The sequence below is a fragment of the Malaclemys terrapin genome, chromosome 10 (assembly GCF_027887155.1).
Source record: "Malaclemys terrapin pileata isolate rMalTer1 chromosome 10, rMalTer1.hap1, whole genome shotgun sequence".
Taxonomy (NCBI): domain Eukaryota; kingdom Metazoa; phylum Chordata; order Testudines; family Emydidae; genus Malaclemys; species Malaclemys terrapin.
In genome coordinates, this window is record NC_071514.1 from 41,419,386 (window position 1) to 41,432,814 (window position 13,429).

General features: G+C 42.1%; 1 protein-coding gene across 2 annotated transcripts in view; it reads left to right on the top strand.

Moving 5' to 3' along the window:
• The first annotated feature begins 933 nt into the window (after positions 1-933).
• The window catches only part of CSNK1G1 (casein kinase 1 gamma 1), a 330,992-nt gene continuing 318,496 nt past the window's right edge, over positions 934-13,429 (top strand). For both annotated transcript variants that reach the window (XM_054041786.1, XM_054041787.1), the window contains exon 1: positions 934-1,013. The gene's annotated coding sequence lies outside the window, so the exon portion shown is untranslated. The remainder of the gene's footprint in view (positions 1,014-13,429) is intronic.

Sequence of the window (13,429 nt, forward strand, 5' to 3'; positions counted from 1 at the left end):
GGCTGTGGATCCAAAGTGGAATGCAGACTCTACATCAGTAAAATCCCAGTGTGGACAGGACAAGATCACTTTGAGTAGCTATAATTAGTCTTTTCTAGCCTAGGATTTTACAACATGTTAGTGCACAGTGTGAAAACACATCTATTTTTTAGGGTAGCCTCAGACTACCTCAACCTCTATATTGCACTGATCCTCCCAATATCCCCATGAGGGGGGTACCATTATTCCCATTTTACAGAGAAGGCACAGGGTCACTAAGCCACTCACCCAAGGGCACTAAGTGAATTTGTGACAGAACAGGGAGTTGAACGGAGGTGTCCTGGGTCCTACACTAATGCCTTCACCAGTGGAACGTCCTTCTTATCCACCCTGAAGCTTGCCAGAACAGCACCATCGGCTGCACCCCTTGCAGGACTGGGCTCTTTAGCGCAGACGAGGCCCCAGGCGCCCTGGGCCAGCATTGTTTCCTACCATAGCACCAGTGCTTTCCTGCGATAATGGCGGTGTTCTCGTCTGCCCAGCACGGTATTGGTGTCTCTGCAGCAACAACGTCTTACCCTTCCCGCGAGGCACTGGTGTCCCCTCCCCCTTCCCGCGAGGCACTGGTGTCCCCTCCCCCTTCCCGCGGGGTACCTTGTCCCCTCCCCTCCCCGCGGGGTACTGGTGTCTCCCCCTCACTCTGGACAAGGGTCACGAATGAAATCCAGCAGTTGAGCGGCTGCACTTCCGCATAGTAACGGAACGCGGTTGTTAGGGAGTGTCCGGCGCCGCGGTGTCCCGGAAGCTGTTGTGTGCCGGCCAAGCCACCGCGCTCGGGTTTCTCCCATAGGGCGCCGCTCGCTCAGGGGCGTGTCCTCCAGGGGTCGCTTCCCGTTCGGCCCCTCCCCTCAGTGAGAGCGAAGGGGAAGCGGCCGGGCGCTGAGGGCGGAGCCGCCGGCGGGGGCGCAGGGAGAGCAGCGCCGGGGGCCCCAGCCCGGCCGGCCGGGGAGCAGCGGAGGAGCTGCCGGCGCCAGGTACTCCAAGCGCAGCGGGGCTGGCCCCTCAGCGGAGGGTGGCGGCGGCTGCGGAGCGGGGCCGGTGGCTCGGGGGGGTCTGGCTATCTGTCCATCTGTCCCCCCCAGTAGGGCCGGCTCGGCTGCAGGCTGCTCCCTAGGCCTTGGGCCGGTCGGGCGCTCCCCGGTCTGTCGGGCAGGGGTCTTCGCCGGGGCGAGCGGAGAGGGCCCCTGCCCCATGCGGGTGGGATCCTGGAGTGGCACTTCCCGGCGTTGTGGCTGGGGGGCTCTTTCTACCGTGTGCGCCCGAACCCCTGTTAATCGGGCCTATTTGTCTTAGGGGGCGGCTGCAGGAGCAGCAGGCTTTTATGGGCTGCCTTGTAACACGTATATGACTAGCCTCCCCCGCATCCTTAAGCTGCTCGTACCCTGGGGCTCCCAACTTTCCGTGGATCAGGCGTGTTGGGAAGCAGGGGGGTTCTGCTTGTATCCTGGAGGTCTGGAGCTCTAGCTTGTTGGGCAGGCATGTGGGCTTCCTATACCATGGAGGCGATAAAGTCTCTTGTAAGCCTTGTTGACACAGCTGCTTCTGGACAATTTTCCACATTGCTCTGTAGTGCCTTGGTTAACAATGGGGTGGGAGTACTGGTGTAGGATTGGTAGCTAACATACCAGCAGCAGGCTGCCTAAATCTGCTCAGATCATTGTTTGATGATAGTTGTAAAAATGATGGTGTCAAGCTTTCATGAGTTGTCATACCATCGCTAGCTTCACCAGCCGTGGGAAATATTCAGAAGTTCTATGTTGATGTAGCCGTGGTGGCTGGCAGATCCTGGGTATGCTTCATTTGGCCACTCTTGGCAATCTGTTGTGAGTAGGTCTTAAAAGAGCTGGGCTATCAGCCTTCATTTTTAGGCTACTACAGGTTAAATTACTTTAACATAAATTCAGCTGCAAGCTGGCTTCTTTGAAGAAGCCTCCTAAACAGCCTTAGGAGTCCAAATGGTTCTCCACTAATGGGTATTTAGAACTGGGAAACAAGTTACTCTCTTGGTAGTTGAGCCATTCTCCTGCAGGCTTTCTCAATGAATTATGTTTGTTTCTTCTTTAATCCTGGATAGTTGAGTGCATAATTTCCAATGATCCTGCATAATTTGCAGTGATCCTTTATTACTTACCTAGAGGCTGCAAATTAAATTAGGGACCCATTGTATTATACTGTGTACAGATGCATAGACAGTCTTTGCACCGAAGAGCCTATGGTCTAAATAGAGAAGATGACAAAGGGTGGGAGCAGAAAGAAAAACAAGTGCAGTGATTTGCCCAAGGTTACATCGCAGGTGAGAATCAGGAGTAGAACCTGGCCTCCTGACACCCAGTCCAACTGCTCTGTCCACTGTCTTTTGAGTTAGAAGATTTGTCAAAAGGCATCTTTACCTGTGTGAGATTTACCATCTCACTAAGAGGAGTTTACATGATGTGAGTTTTATATTCAATATATGTTGATCTTATTATTTTAATACTAGAAGTGTGTGTGATGTATGTGGCACTATACAGGTGGAATGACTGAGATTATTGCAAAAGATACTACAGTTAAATACAGTGATGTGCACATCAGATGATATTAGTTGATTTAGCATGGATCTGAATAAAAAATGGATATTTAAGATTAGAAGAGTAAAATCTATTCTTAATACTTGTGTGAATGAGGAAAAAACAGCACTTGGTTTGAAAGCTTAACTCTGATTCAAATATAGACTTAAAATTTATCTCCACTTTAATAACACAACTTTATTTCTAACCTGTTATTAGAATGTATTGTCAGAAACCAGTTAACTGTAGTATATTTTAGTCCAAGAGATAGTAAAGTGTTTGTATCAAGTGCATTTCTAATTACTAGAGAGACAGGGTGTATGAGGTAGTATATTTTATTGGACCACCTTTTGTTGGTGAGAAAGACAAGGTTTTGATCTTGCACATAGCTCTTCAGGGACCAACATAGCTACAACATCACTGCATATCTCTAATTACGCACAGGCAAAACTATATTCATGCAGTTGTACATTTTGATGCAGTGTCAAAGTTTGGGTTGTCCTGGTATTACATTTTCCTTTAGCATTTTGACTTTATTTAAATGTATTACATTGATAAAATGAAAACCAAATAATGCTGTCCTGGACAGACACAGACCACCTTTTTTTATCTGAGGAGAACTTACTCCATAGCTCTTAGAAGAGGGGAGTCTCATTTAAGAAAGTTGAATATAAAGAAGCAATAGGCTGAAATGCTTTTAAGCATACATTAACAGCTTGTAAAAATTTGCCACTCTTCAGACCACGTAAGAGTGGCCTTGCAAAACCCTAGAGTCTATTTGTAAATTACTGTTTGTCATAGCCTGGATCTCAGACTTGATTTTTATCACAGTATGTCTTAATAACTGTGTGTAATCACCACATGTGCAGTCTTCCTTACTCCTACAGCCCCTTCAACATTTGTCCCTTCCTCTTTGTTAAATTAGATTTTCAGTCACAAGCAAACAGAATTTAACCATTGTGCATTTATTTTTGTTTAGTTGCCATATTTTCAATACATTATTGATAACAAGATATTTGCCAAGCTGAAGTAAAGGATGAAGTTAATGATTTTAGGAAAAGAGTAAACTGTATGTACTCATTCTGAAACCATTATAAAAGGCTAGAAGCTCTTTTCCACAGAAGCATTATAACATAGCCAAAAGATTCCTTCTGTGTTTCTTAAGGTAAGCCAACTTTTTATGGGTTGTAAGCCAACAAAAGCCATAGAGAAACTTTGCTTTTTGCTAGTTGCATCAGTAGCTAAAGCTTTGCCTATACTAGGAAGTCTTAGCGCACATTTCCAGTGTTGATGCTGACAGGTCAGGTGGTGGTAGTAATGGTGTGTATCTAAAACATCCTTGGCCATTTGGAGCCCTGCCTGTGTCAGAGCTGAACTGAAGGTTCCCAGGGGGAAATATTAGTGAAAAGTCCTTGTGTAGGAAAAATAGTCACAGAAGAGGTAAAACTGTTTGTTTAACTTAAACTTGTATACCATTCAAGGGAAACTGAATTTAAAATAGAATTATTTATCTGTTTTTATTAAAGTCTTGAAAATCTATCTTGGAAAGCTAAGCTTGGAAAATAGCTATGTATGTAGCTGTATCTACACTACAGTTTTTTTGTTTTTGTTTGGTCAAACATTTTCCAGTCCCGCTTACAAAATGCGACTCCTCTGGTGCTAGCAACAGTGGCTAGTTTAGTGTGGTCAAGTCTCCTGTGGCTGCTGAAGTTAACATGAGCTCTAATTCCACTCAGAACTTGTCTAAATGACACTGTAAGAAATGCTGCATGGAAACGTTGGATATTCCAGCACTGCTAATGTTTCACTGGTGAAACTACATCTGTAAATCATTGAATCCTTTAAGATGAAAGATGTTATATGAACGTCAGAAGACTATTCTTGTATCTCTAAGAAACAGTTTGATGAAGAAATGTAAATTTATGGACCTTGTTCTCTGAACTTCCGCTAATAGGGGGTTCTGGATTCTGGCTTTATTTTTGTGACAGGCTGGTGACTTATTCATCTGCTGGATGTAAACTGTCATATTTGGCATGCACACACAAGTCTGTTGCTGACTTGCTGTAGATTCCCCAGTATAAAATCTCTGTAGAAGTGTCCCTCACTTTAGTAGTAGAAGAGATGCTTTTTAACAGAGAGCTTACATGCTCCTGTAAACTATATACACCTGTTTCATCAGCTGATTGCCATCTAGTGTGAAGTACCAGGCTACGTGTACTTTAAGAAAGAAACTGCTGTGCCATCATTGAAAGGTTTACAGATTGAATCCCACATGATACCAGAGTCTGTGTTCATGTCTGAACCAGGAAAAATGTTAGCCCTGTGGAATTAGAGGTCTTAGATGGCATACCTCTCACACCAAAGTGTTTTTTTAAAGAACGGGCAAAATTATTTTTCTAAAAATGTGTGGGATAAAGAGCTATCAAAGTTGTTTCAGTGTAGCAGTCAAAGATGAAGTATGGCCTCCTAGACAATGTAATTCAGGACTGTTCTCTTTTTTGTGGAAGGACTCACAGTTGCAGCTGAAAGGTGGTGATTAGCCTGAATGTTTAATTATTTTCATTCACTTATCTGACCATTATAGGAACATAGGAATTGTCATATGGGATCCCATAGATGTGGAGTAACCTCTCTCATTTTAAGTCTCCTAATTTTCTATAGTTAGAGATTGGCTTAAACCATGAAGCATTAGGATTACTACATTTTATAAAAGTTAATGCTAGTCCATTTTATAGCTTTGGACATTTATATAGCTAACAAGAATATCAGTCACTTTTTGAATTTTATTTAATTTTTGGCCACCGTGATATCATGTGGTGGTGAGTTCCATAATTTATTTTATTAAACTTTTTGCTATTGTTATAAGTATATGAAATGAGCAAATGTAATCATTTACATTTGCACTTCTTATTAACATTAACCTAATTCACATTTCCACACAAGTACAATAAATCTCATCCATAACTGTGACAATTGTTTTATATAAGTTGTCTACTAATTCAGTTTTATGTAACCTGCAAAGAATTAGGAAGGCCCTCTGTCTTCTCTAGAGAGAAATAGCATGCATTCAATTTGGAAGGTGTAGTCTATAGTCTGCAGCACATGCTGTCCAGATTTAAATAGTTATTCCATCTTCTCCTTAAGAAGCTACCTTATGATTATATCTGTCTATTAGACCTCCTTGAAATTTTCCCTCTACAAATAATGTAAGTGATAACCATCTGCTAAATGTGTCTTTGTATGGGAATCATCTGCATTGCTCTGCTTCTCCTTATTGCCTGGTATGTCACCTTTAAAAGACCCATTTATGTTTGACTGACCTCAACTTCATGTTGTTTGCATATTTATTTTGTTTAGTCTCCAAATGTGGTAGCTTTATCTATATGTGGTTATCTGTCACTTTTTCTATTGCAATCATTTCCCCATACCCTATTTCTTAATGCCACTAAAAGGTTGGGAGATCAGTCCTTTTATGAAAATGAGCTGTGATACATATGTCCTAGTGTTAATTGTTATTAATTGGTCCTTCCCCGACTCAGTAACTTCTTTTGGATTCTAACCTAATAAAATCACTGTGGATTGTGTGGGTAATCGAACTTTAGTTAAAATTAGTTCCACAGTTTATGATGTGCAGATAAAGTTTCATTTTATTGGCTTTGAATCTGCTATCTTTTAATTTCATTGACTGTCCCCTTGCCTTTTGTGTTATGAGAGGGAGAGAGCAGAAGCTTCCCACTTACCTTTGCTATACCACCACTCATAATTTTATATCCTTTTATGTTCCTTATTTCCTTTAAGGTAAACAATCACTATCTCTTTAGTCTCTCTTCATATGAGTTTTTCCATGCCCCTGATAATTCATGTTGCTGTTTTCTGACCCTTTTTAATTCTGTAATTTCTTTTGAGATGGGATGACCCAGTACTGCACTCAGTATTCTAGATGAGGTCACATCACTTATTTAATAAATAACATTAAAATATTTCTATATTTTCTGTCCCGTTCCTTATGCTTCCTAATAACTTGTCTGTATTATGTAAATCTTGATACAGTAATTATGTAAATTCATTTGTTGTCTGAGACTTATATGAAAGCTGTAGAGTATTCTTTCTACAAAACTATTGTTTATTCTAGTTTACAAACCTACAGTTTTGGCCTAGAGCTGAGACCAGGGTAATCAATTCAGGCTGTAGCAAAAATATGCTTTGAAACCCCATGGTAGCCCATTTTACATAGTGCTATCCTTTAATACCATTAATTATACACAGTTAAGATGTATCTGGTTTAATATCAGTTTGCTCACTTCATGCTTGTGTAGAAAACCACATTTGTCATGTAACAGTGATTGCTTATGGGGATTTAAATTGCTTGCTTTTGTCAAATCCACATCTTTATCACTTATAGTAGCAAGAATATCTAGTTCAGTAAAAAGATTAAGTAAACATTGTTCACTGGTGGAGTTCACCTGTGGGTCACAAATCAGACTCTATTGATTAAAATCTTCATTGAGGAGAGAGTGCATTATTGTACAGTAAGAGCTATGCAAAGTTAACTGGAATGATAGTTGGACAAGACTAATAAATACAAGCTTCATTGTGAGAAAAGGATTCTGTGCATCCAGAAGTTTTACTGCTTGCTCTCATGAAATCCAGGTCAAAAAGAGTTTTTAGCTATGAAGAGCCCTGTCTTCAAAGAAAATTGTTTAGATAAAACCTTGCTGGAACTCTTTTAAAACATAGGTATTAATGTTCAGGTATTGTTTGAAAAGCAAATTCACACATCTTCCAAGAGATTGGTTTGCCATCATTTGAAACTACTTTAATTGCTTTAGCTTTAACATCTGTGCAGAATGTGTGCGATGTACTGGTGTCTGGGGCTAGTTCAGTTAAATTTGCTTTTCATAAGTAGGCTCTCAAAGACTTTATAGAGGAGGTCAGTATCATTACCCCCCCTCTGTGCCTCAGTTTCCCCCTCTGTAAGATGGAAAGTGACTTGTCCAAGGTGTCACAGCAGGCTAGTGGGCAGAGCTGGCAATAGAACTCAGGTTTCCTGAGTCCCAGGCCTGCGGTCTATCCACTAGACAGTGATGCGTCTCACAAACTATCATATCCTCTGACAAAGCAGGGACAGGATTTTATCTCTGAACTATCAACATCCAAGGCAAAGACCTTAGTTTTGTGCTAGGTAGCAGTCTCATTTAACTTCTGTATTTCCTGAATCTTTTATTTTAGAAAACTGGCAACCTAAGAATTGCCTTTCTGCTTGAAAACTTTCTCACTACTAGTCTGCCTTGTAACATGTAGGATGACTACAGCTGAAAAATTTAGAGGGGATTTTTTTTTTCAGTTTGTTTACTTGGTACTTGTTGACAGTACTCTGTGTTAGATTCATGTTCTGTTCTTCCTGTTTATGTGGGTGTTTTGCAAAGCAAGTATGGATGAGGAGCTCCTTAAAATAGTGTGATTTGTGAAACCTGGAAATTGAGGGGGAAACACAGGGGCAGGCATAGTACCTGAAATGGCTTTTTAACTGTTTTTTTCATATTGGCTGTATTTCAAGTTCAAGTCAAGGTTAAAGTCCTGCAGCAACACTACCTTTGCCAAGATGCTCATAAATGTTTTCTGTTCCTGTGTTTCTTTAAAATTTATATAAAGGTATAGCATAAATTATATAGCTGTGCAATGTGTAAATCTTGTAGCAATTGCGTTTATTTCCTAGTTCTTATCTGGACAAGCATATAATGTTGCCTTAATATAGTTCTTGCTGTTAATTTTCCATTTTAGAGACATATCAGGGCAACAGTGCCTCTGTTTAAACTTGCATCTGAAGAAGTGAGGTTCTGACCCACGAAAGCTTATGCTCCCAGTACTTCTGTTAGTCTCAAAGGTGCCACAGGACCCTCTGTTGCTTTCTGTTTAAACTGTGAGAGCTGGATCTTGGCAATGTAAAAAGGTAGAAACTAAACCTTTTTAGATAAATTTAAGTGTTAGAGCACACTAACATTTGGGAACATCCTAAAACTGAGTGGTAACCATTCTGTATATCTACAACTGTCTCTGCTCTAACATTGACTGTTGGGAGAAGGAGAATTATGCTTAGATCAAAGATTTATAATTTTTCTCATGGAGACTGTCCCAGTAGCATTCTTGGGCCTGTCAAAGGAATATTCTTTATGCTGAAGGGGTTAGTTAGTGGACTGTCTTGTAAGCGTTAGATGCCCTACTAAGGAGGCCCATGAATAATGCTTTTTTGGGGGGGGGGGAGGGGGTCAATGGCTTCTCACCTTACTATCTGATAATTTTTTTTCAAACTTGACGATGTATTATAAGAGATTAGTTGCTGTTGTATATTTCTCTTATTTACATGCCAGCTTTCAAAGTTCAGGTGTCAGTTCTGTGTGTGTGTATTTTTAAAGTAGCTTTATTCCAAGACCAAGCATGGGAAACTCCAGCTCAGAAGTATAACTTAAGAAGTTATGTAAACATGATCTCTGTCTCCCTTCACATAGCTCCCTCCACTGTAAGAGGAATGCCTCAAGTACTTCATTTTGCGTAGCTTTTTAATCATCTTCTTTCTTCTGAGCTGATCAGAGTGAAATGCTTGAATATCATCAAAGGTTTGTCTGTTTGCATTTGGGAAGTACTTATTGTGGGAAAACTAGGTTGAAAACAGTTTTGTATCTAAACCTGAACATGGTGGGTTGTAACTGAAATTTTCTGGTAGCCTTAATTTTGGTGTACAGTACACTATACTATTGATGTGGCCTAATGAAAAAAGGCTTGCTGTCTGATTATAACAGATTAGTTGCTCTTCTATGCATTGCAATAAAGTGTTGCTTTCATGAAAGTGAAAACTTGGATGCTACCATTTAACACAGGAAATGATAAAATACTACTTAAATATGTCATTGTTCACACAATCAAAAAGTGTGTGAAATGACTGCATACTGAAAGTGCAGACTAATTTGAGATGCATACTGTTAACTCAAGGCTTGATGCAGAGACAATTTAAAAAATAAAATCCTATGACGGGATGTACTAAGTACTGATTCTGTTTATTTTATCCTGGTTAACCTAGCAACTAAATATCTTGTCACTGCTTCTTCTAAACTTATATGCAGTGTTGTAGCTGTATCCCACCTTGTCTTCTAAACTTGACATTTCACAGACTGACCTCCGTAGAGGATTCCCATACACTGTCTTAAAATGGAGTTAAGGTTATAAATGTGTATAGCTCATTTACACAAAGACTTTAAATTTTATTTATTCCTACTTGTGGGATTGACTCCTCCTTCCTTTGAGTTCTGGAATTGTCTAAAGAACAGTTTCTCTTGGGACATTCTCTTTGTGCGCTGTTAACTTGAGTAGCCCACTTGTCAGAATGCCCACTATCAGTAATACCCAGGCACCATGCATTTACAGGGTCTGGCTATACCCAGTTTACAACCAGTCTCTTGGGATTGACTCCTTTAGTGAGCCGGGCTCCAAGGACCCACACAGTTCTGTTGGGACAGGCCTATCGTCTCCAAGACTGGGCCTTTGGCACTAGCGATCCCTGTTTTTCTCTCTCTGACTCCTTCCAGCGAATCCAGACAGGCCAGACTCCTGCCGGAGGCTTGTGCAGTACCCCTTCTGGCCACAGTGTTCCCAGTGGGTATTTACAGCCACACAGGCAGCCTTTTCAAAACCAGATTAATCGTTTATTAGTCACCTGGCACACACAATCTGAAAGATTTTTAGGTCAGAATAGAGGAATGAAGGTTAATGGATAGTCCAGTCTGGTCAGCCCACAGCTACACTATAGTGAAACTCTATTTTCAAGCTCTGTCTCCCTCTCTGTGTGACCTCCTTAGTCAGTCAGTTCCCAGGTGAGCAAGCTCTGAGCTTCCTCCAGAAGACAACAGGCAGAGGGGCCTTGCAGCTTGAGAACAAGAGAGTGAGAAGAGTGGTCTTTTCTCAGCTCCCCTGCTGAAAGGTAGCAAAATTTGCGAGTCACTGGAACTTGCATTGTGTGTCTGACCCCCTTGTTGATCTGGATCAGTTTCAACTGTTCCTTGATGACTCTTCAATCCATTTAGACAGGGAGGTGACACACACACCTATGTCTCTTAGGCCTTGGCTACACTAGCGCTGTATGGCGCTGCAACTTGCTGCGCTCAGGGGTGTGAAAAAACACCCCCCTGAGCGCAGTGAGTACAGTGCTGTTCAGCGCCAGTGTAATCAGTGCCTACAGCACTGCGAGAGCTCTCTCGCAGCGCTGGCAGCACGACTACACTCGTGCTTCGCAGTGCTGTGAAGTCCCGAGTGTAGCCAAGGCCTTAGTCTGCCCTGACAGCAAACTTAATCTCTCTCTCCCCTTCCCCCCCCAAGTGGGTAACAATGCAATGTGTGGGGGAAACTGAGGCACAGATAGGTTTCATAAAATACTACAGAAAATTCCAACTTTGTCACATGAGGTCCTGGTTTTTCTTAGGTTAACTGGGTTGAGTACTGCCACTGATTTTCTCTGAAGTGTCAGAAGAGGTGTTTATACTGTCAGCATGGTCTCCTCATTTGTCAAGGTTTGTTGACTCTGGTGCTGAAGGCTAGTACCCCTGATTTCTTGGCAGCAAGTATTCTGTGCTTAGCAGTCCAGTACTGAGGATCTAGTACTGAAGATTCAGGAGAATTGCATGTGTGAGGCTCTGTCTAGAATAATTAGCTCACATCCCCCTGGATCTTAACTAGATTGGGTCTGGTGCTGAGAACCTGACTTCATTGACTCTGTAGTCTCCTAATCCTTCTGCTTTTGACTGAGTTGTCACTCCTAAATATGGGTTTGGATTTTTGTGTCCCCCAGATCCTGCAGGGATAGTCAGCTAAGATTCTGAATGTTTCTTTTGTGGCAGTCCCTTCAGATGAAATCAGAACTTTCATGTTTCTGTGCTGGGGTTCTGAGTAGGACCTGGAATGGTTTCTGTGGGCACCAAAACTCATGGCCTGTCTCTATTGGCAAAGGGGATTCCCTTTCTCTTTCTGCATGCCCCCTGCTCAACCATTTGGAGTGCAGCATGGTAGAGAAAGTTGAGAGAGACCGTCTCTGGCATCTCCCTTGCTGGTTGAGTCCTGTGTAGAAATCTGTGATAGCTCTGTGGAGATTCAGGCCCATCTCAAGTGGTCAGGCTGGGGCAGGGTTTCCTGAGGCCTCCCTCCCCAAGCAGTAAAGCTCCGTGGAAGCAGTGACAGCATCTCAGCAGCAAAATCCCCCATGCCTGGCACAGGCAGTGGCTCTGGGTCCAGCCCAATTGGCAAGTGGTGGAAGTGTAGGTTGAAGCGCCATATCAAAAATCCAGGGAAGCTTCCTGTGCTCACAGCCATGACTCGCTGTAGAGCAGCTCCCTAGCCTCTGCCTCCTGTCTATGCTTCTGATGTATTTATAGAGAGAAAATTATCATTTCTCCCTTCATCTTTCATTTTGTTAGGCTAAACAAGCCAAGGTCCTTAAGCCTCCATTCATATAAGATAGGTTCTCCATTCCTCTTATCAACCTAGCAGCCCTTCTCTGCATCTGTTCCAGTTTGAATTTCATCCTTCTTAAATATGGGAGACGAGAATTGCACACAGTATTTCAGATGAGGTTTCACCAATGCCTTGTATAATGGTACTAACACTTCCCTGTCTCTACTGGAAATACCTTGCCTGATGCATCCAGTGACTGCATTAGTCTTGTAGAGGGCTGTGTCAAAGTTAGACTCGGGACTCATAGTTTGTCAGACCACTCTGTTTTATTAGCACAGCGCTCTGCTAATACATTCAGATAATGTGAGCCTCCATGCAAGATTCAAACAGTCTTATTTATACAGATAAAAGGGTGTGAACTAAACAAAGGGACAGAGAGAGCAAAATTGTAAAATATGCATGGAGCACAATGTGCACATCCTACTTCCTTGTTAACTCTTATCGATCTAAGACTAATGCTTCACCAATTGCCCTTAAGTGGCAAGTTAAGCAGTTAATGTCTGCTTTCCTGCCCCCCTGGCTTGCAGCATTTCTCATTTCTACTTAAAGGTACATACAGCATTCTTTAATTCATTCTATTTCTTTAATATAATTCATTTCACTTTCACAATCCCTCCTTTTGGTCAAGCTTACGCAAAGACCAACAATTACTGGGTTCCACATATTAATAGTTCTTTATCTCTTCGTTCATCAGTGATATTTAACATCATCATATTAGCACTCTGTTTTGGGGTAGTCACCTGAGTGGCATACCTTACACAATTCTGGATACAACAGGAGATTAACTGAAAACATACAAAAATCATTAGGATTCCAAACAGGATAGTCAGGGCTCCCTGAAACAACCAGTTTCCTGTGCCAGAGAAACTGAATAGGTTACTTAGCCACTTCCATAAAGAACTTGGCTCTTCATGGGGAAGATATGCAATTTGTTCTAAGTGACTAGCACGATCTATTACCTCATTGGTGTCGTCAGGTATGAACACACAACATTCTTTCCAATGAGAGCACAGGTCCCTCCTTTGGCCGCCAGCACTATGTCCAATGCCTGACGGTTTTGGAGGGCCGTCGGATCACCCCTGTTTCTTTGGCCAGGGTCTTTAAACTCTCTCCGGTTTCATTTGCCATTATTTCAACTACTGCTTGTAACCTTAGGAGCCTTTTTGCATGGTGTATTACTCCCCCAAATGGGATAAGGGAACCGCCAATGGCCTCTTCCCAGGTCAAGGGGCTTATGTTATTTACATACCATTGGGCATCTGATAAGTCCCTTCTTCTTCGCCTGAAATTACGGAGGCGTTCTCGTGGGAAGGACCCTAGCACTCGGAATTGTGAGAAGAGTCGGGCGG